The following is a 6,784-nucleotide window of genomic DNA, read 5'->3' as shown; positions in this document are numbered from 1 at the left end:
AGAATAAAAATATTTATCACATAAAAAACTTTTCACAAAAAAAGGAAAGGAGCAATAGGCCATTGTCTGTCTTGTGAAGCAGCACCCTTCCTTCCCTCCTTCCCTTCTTACTTTCTTCATTTATCTTTTCCCTTCTATTCCCAGCTGTGGCTTTGTGCTAATCATCCATCTGTTTTTATCAATAGATGATTAATCCTCATTCATTCAAGCCTCACTGTGACTTGGGCATGGACATGTCACATATGTTTGAATGATGCGATAGTCCAACACTACATCCTGTCTGACATCCTGGGAGAGACAGCTCCAAATATTTAATGATGATGGAGAGTTTTTCCACTGGTAAGAGGTCACAGCAGCCACATTCAAACTGAGGTGCTGTGTATTAATTAATTAATCTTAATTTATGATGAACCACACCTTTTCTTTTCACAATAATATTACACCAAGTTATGTAATGAGCAATAGAGTAGTAAATATATTTCTAATAACAATTTGTAATTATCATTTTATTTCATATGGTCCTTTTACATAATATCTCTACTCATTATGCAACTATCAGCAAAAAAACATTTGTGATCAGAAAAAGTCAAACACAAACTGAAATCAACTGACTCATCATTTATTGCAGCTTGTAAATTCGTCATATTATCAACTGTCATTCGCTTATTTAGTCGACATCTAAACATGAGCAAAAAGTTCCAAAAATAAAAACGTACAAAGACAATTTGTGCCTCATCATCAGCATCATCAGCATCATCAGCATCATCAGCATCATTGTCCTTAGTACTGTACTTGTCATTTAGAATGGAGCATGTAAATAATTGACACATTTTAATCAGAAGAATAAGAATCAAAAGTAAATCCTTAACAATATGTGATTAACAATATTTGCTTGAGCAAACTTAAACAACTTAAAAAATAAAAGTAACGATCTTAATTGCAGTATATTGCTGAATATTTCATCACATGGTCTTAGTGTATTATACATTGTTTTCATTATAGTCATTATATACATAGAGATAATTCATTCATAACTTCATCATCCACATCACCATGCACATCTGTGTCTCTGCCCTGAACTATGTAAAGTAATATAAAAGATTATTCATCATACACACAAACATATGGCAACAAAAAGGAAAAAAAAAAATACAGGTAATAAATAGACATATATACATTTATTTTGACATTTCGCTTTTATTTCTTATCACTCGAGGGCAAGTGACTATTGACACCAAAAAAAAAAAATCATCGAAGAGTCGTAAAGATAGGAAAAACAAAGAGGTCCAAAGTAACTCTGTTGTTCTTTCTTCATTTTCACTGAAACAAATTGGTGGTTAAGTCACATTAACAAAAAAGATGTAGATATGACACTGCATACTTATGAATAATTATGTTATTTTGTAAAAAATTTAATAATTTATGCAGTGTCATAACTTCATCTCTGATGTTTATAACAAACCAGACCGTTTAAAAATCGGTTGAAAATTGAGCAAGTTATGGTTATTTACCACTACCAACACAATGTTATGGGTGAGCGAGCTGCCTCTGGCAAGATGGCCGCCATGTGGGGACGTCCGACTCCGTTGGCCGGCAACGCAGACGAGACATCTAGTCTCTATGACCATACCCGACCGCCTTGAGCGACGCGATTGAGGCGCACTGTCAACAGTCCGCTCCAGGGCAGGGGGGTGTGGCGGCGTGAGTGGCCCAGACCTTCGTGTTTTTTTCTGTATGTGGCCCTCGGGATAACAAGTTTGGACACCCCTGATCTAAGGATACATTTTTTTATATATATTCTTCACATGACCTTCAAGTTTATAAATCATCATCATAACCACCACCAGTAACTATACTGTATATTAACAATAAATCATGGAACACAATAAATCTAGCACTATTGTCCATGAAAAGAAAAAGATGCAACAAAGCAGGCTCCTTAGTGCACTCAAAAAGGATCCATGAGTCCAAGGTGCATTCTGTGACTTTTATTGATACTTGAACCCCCCCATACCGGTGTTGTGCAATAACGCATTGAACGTGATACCATACAATGGTGTGCCTTTCGGCATTCAATAAATTTGGTTATCAAAATAAAATATTGAATATTAATATAAAAAAAAGTTAGATGAGCAAAAAGCAGAGCACAAAGCTAAGAAGCTAGAGAAGTGGGCCGGGACAGAACGGACCAGCTGAAGAAGAGGGCGTTCCACACCATCGCCGCCATCACCGGAGCTCTGTCTCTCAGGTTCGGAGCGTAGCTGCGGTCTTCAATCCTGGACTTCGGCTTGCTGAGCCGCAGTTTAGTAGATTCTTGCATAATCCTGCAAACAAACAATAATCAAACAAACATAAAACATAAAAACAAACAAACAAACAATTAGAGAAAACATAACCTCATTGGTGCTGGTTATTAAAAACATTAGTTTATTAAGCTTGTATCCAACTCATCATGTTGGATCACACTTTTATTCCCCTTTAAACTGACCAACTACTTCTACTAATAATAATTATTATGATGACAATGTCATATTCAATGAAAGAGACAAAAATAAAAATGTAAAGGCCACGTTCATTTTTTGTGTCTGTGTCATTTTGTCATTTGGAATTACAGCACATACATAGATAAGAAATGAAAAGATAAGCTAAGCTAAGATAAGATAATAGAATATGAGAATAGATAAGATAACAAAAGATAAGCTAAGATAAGATAAGATAAGATTAGATAAGATAATAAAAGATAAGAATAGATAAGATAAAATAAGAATAGATAAGATAAGATAAGATAATAAAATATAAGAATAGATAAGATAAGATAAGATGATCCTTTATTAAGTTCACAGTAACAAAGTCACAGTAACAAAGACGACCATCAGAAATAGACATCAGTATAGTAATATTAAGTAAACAATACTAACAAATGTAAGGAAATATCGAAAATATTAATGAAATAGAAATAACACAAACAGTCCTGTTGCCTTGATGCTTTAAAGTATTCTATATTTAAAATAGAGAAATTAAGATTTAAATCAATCAATCTAATGTTATTATAGCTCATATTCACAAATCACGATTTGTCTCATAGGGCTTTAACATGGTGTGACATCCTCTGTCCTTAACCCTCAGCAAGAGTAAGGAAAAACTACTAAAAACCCTTTTAACAGGTAAAAATACGTAGAAACCTCAGAGAGAGCCACATGTGAGGGATCCCTCTCCCAGGACGGACAGAAGTGCAATAGATGTCAAGTGTAGGAAAACATCATCGGGATTAAAGTTTTTTAGCAGCATTGATGAGGGTAAACATTTTGAAGGATAACTTCAATACTTTATGTCCAGCAGTCCTGCTGCAATCATAGTCTCTGGTCAGCAGCCAGCAAGATCACGATCCAGCATCAGGATGGGATCCACTATAGTTGAAAGTCATTGTCCACTGGCGCCAGTTAGGATCCATCATCAGCCGCCGCCTCGGCCGTGGTCCACCATCATCCGATGCCAACGCGACAAAGGATCCTCCATTACCACTGTGATCAGCTGGCACAATACAGAATCCACCAAACTGGATCCACCATTGCGACCTCTGATGCGCGATCCACAATCATAATCCATGGTGCGGCTACAGCTGTGGCCCTGCATCTGCGGGCGCTAAGGCACAGAAACTCCGGGAAAGGGGTCAAGCTAGTAACGTGTACTGATGAGATAAGAATTACTTTGATGTGATAAGTATGGAAAAGAGGAAGGAGAAGCAGGAAAGAGAAGCTCCGTGTGTCATTTGTCATAAATTTCCCTTTGCGCCTAAGCGTCATCAGGGGTTTTTGCCATGTAATCAATGATACAATGATACAGGCCTAACTTGAGGGTACACTGAGGCTCAAGGTAAATTTGACTGGCTACTGGTTTGTATGGTAATACGATGAAAACCATGTGGCCCACTCAAATCCCTGGTCTGTGTACACAGGTGCTCTGCGCTTATTTGCCTGCGAGTCCAAACACTTTTTTGATGGACAGATTGAGGCAGCGGTGAGAGCTGCTGTATAATGAGCCCTGTTTCCGTCCTGCTTGAGTGTCGTTGAGCACGGAGCCGTGCACGCAACCTACAGCCCTGAATTTACCTCCAAAATGACAAGCAAAGATAAATAAACGGGTTTCTTAATATGCAAAGAGCCCATGGTCATGCTACCGCCCGTCTGTCACACACCACCGTCATGGACCACACACACATGTTTAAAAGCCCCCACCACTGTTCATCACTCAGTGGTTCTGGCGACACAGAGAGCAGAGGTTAGTTTCTTTAAGTATATCTATCTATCTATCTATCTATCTATCTATCTATCTATCTATCTATCTATCTATCTATCTATCTATCTATCTATCTATCTATCTATCTATCTATCTATCTATCTATCTATCTATCTATCTATCTATCTATCTATCTATCTATCTATCTATCTATCTATCTATCTATCTATCTATCTATCTATCTATCTATCTATCTATCTATCTATCTATCTATCTATCTATCTATCTATCTATCTATATATCTATCTATCTATCTATCTATCTATCTATCTATCTATCTATCTATCTTGCTATCTATCTATCTATCTATCTATATATCTATCTATCTGTGTGTCTGCCTTACTGTCTTTCCTTTACTTTCTAATTAAAGGTTCTGCCTGTTCTTAAAAGCTGGACTTTTAATGTGAAAAACCTGATGATGAACATGTGAAACCATGGAACATTTTTGTTGTTTTAGATTTAATACACATGATTTTATTATGTCTTTCTCCAGCTTTGTGGAAATGTATGATAACTCCTCCCCTCCAGACGTCTCCCTTTCTCCTCCTCTCCGCCCTCCCCTCAACTCCTCCCATGACTCCTCCCCCGTCAGCTGCTTCCTGACCACGCCCAGTTCCACAATCTTCACCGTCTTCACCTTCACCAACATCCTCCTCCTCCTCCCTCTCTCCATCTCCGTCCTCGTCTTTGGCGTCCAGCAGTGGCGGAGACAGCGCGGCGCCGTGGCAACAAGTCCCATCGACGTCTTCACCTACCACATAGTTGCCATGGAGATAATAGGCATGTGCGGGTCAGTCTCCTGCTGCTGCGGCACGCTCCTTCAACACATGAAGATGGTCACTGGGGGATGCAACATGTTCGCCATCATCTCGTGTATGAAAATGTTCTTCCACGTCCTCACCTGTGTCGAGCGATACCTGGCAGTTGTTCACCCAATCACGTACCTAAGACTGAGTAAGAGAGGCGGGGTCATGATCAGAAACATCAGCATCGGGTGCGTGTGGTTGATATTGTCCGTAGTGATGACGCTGAGATTCACACTCACACCAAATTTCAACATGATCTTGTTTTTTTGTAATCTGAGTTTCTCCCTGATCGTCGTCTCTTTCTGCAGCCTCGCTGTTCTCCGGGTCCTGATTCGCCCAGGGCCCGGGGAAGGCGGGAGCAAGGGAAGCGCTGACAAATTAAAGCGCAGGGCGTTCTTCACCATCATGGTAATAATGGCGGTGCTGTTGATGAGGTTTGGGGGGAATCTGGTCTGTCAGTCCCTGGCGTCCTCATCCGTGTTGGGCCACAGCCTCGGCTGCGCGGTGCAGGTGTCAGGGATCTGGTTCTGTCTGCCGAGCAGCTACGTGCTGCCGCTGCTGTTTCTGCACAGAGCAGGAAAACAAAGCACTGAATCAGAATAAAGAGCAGAAAGAGCACAGGAACACTTCCTTGTTTCACAGGCAATTTATAAAAAATCTCTGTGGGCCACAAAGTTTGTAGAGAAATAATTGATCATGCAGCTTGAACACAATTAGGAGAAAGTTTCATCTGATGACATTAGGTTAAAATGCATCATGTCAAAACACATTTTAAAATCAAACACTGAGCATTGAGAAACATCCGTGAGGACCCGCCTATTATAGTTAAAAGGAGGCACGGTGGTATTGTGGTTAGCATTGTGTTCACTGTAAGAACGTTCATGAACTGATTCCAAGTTCACCAGTCTTCTTGTGTGGTGTTTGCATGTTCTCCACGTCTCTGTGTGGGTTTTCTCTGGCTTTAAATGAAGTTTGTTCAAAGTAAAGTAAAGAACTATTTCAACACAGTTGACAAAAACTTAATTCATTTGCATGTAACTAAATTAAGTATTTTTGAGGTCGGCAAACTTCAAATTTTTACTCAAAGTCTGTTCAACCAGGAAATGTTTCTGTAAAAGTAAACTTTGAAAAATAAAAGAATTCAAACAGCTTCTCTTTCTTGTTTCATTGTTTTTATTTAATGAAGCACAAGCAACATGACAGAGTTATGTTCTTAGACGACACGTCTCCACTTCCTTCCTCTCTCCACAAACAAAGCTAAAATAACTCTGATGCTAACGCTGCCATATTGTGCTCATGACGTCATTCGGATACATGTTCTCAACCAATCAGGAGTCAGTCTCAGCTGTCGATCATGAAAAGTCACAGTTCATTTGAAACTTAAATAGAGAAAATGTTTCAGTTGAAAGAAAATAAACAACAAGATAAGATGAAACAATACATAAAAAAAGGAAAAGATTAAAACCATGAAGATGTATTTTTCATACCAAATCATTCAGTAGTCATTGTCACAAAATCACCATGACAACTGATTAAATTACAGAATGTGAAACATTAACATATGAAATAGAAAATATACAAACTACATCCCTAGAAACAACCTCAGAGCCCTGAACACCACACATACTTCCTTGCCTCAATAATATTAATGTCCCTAATATTCAGCATTTCTTACTTCATGT

Source organism: Limanda limanda, chromosome 20 (assembly GCF_963576545.1).
Source record: "Limanda limanda chromosome 20, fLimLim1.1, whole genome shotgun sequence".
Classification (NCBI taxonomy): domain Eukaryota; kingdom Metazoa; phylum Chordata; class Actinopteri; order Pleuronectiformes; family Pleuronectidae; genus Limanda; species Limanda limanda.
Note: the sequence above shows the minus strand (reverse complement) of the source record.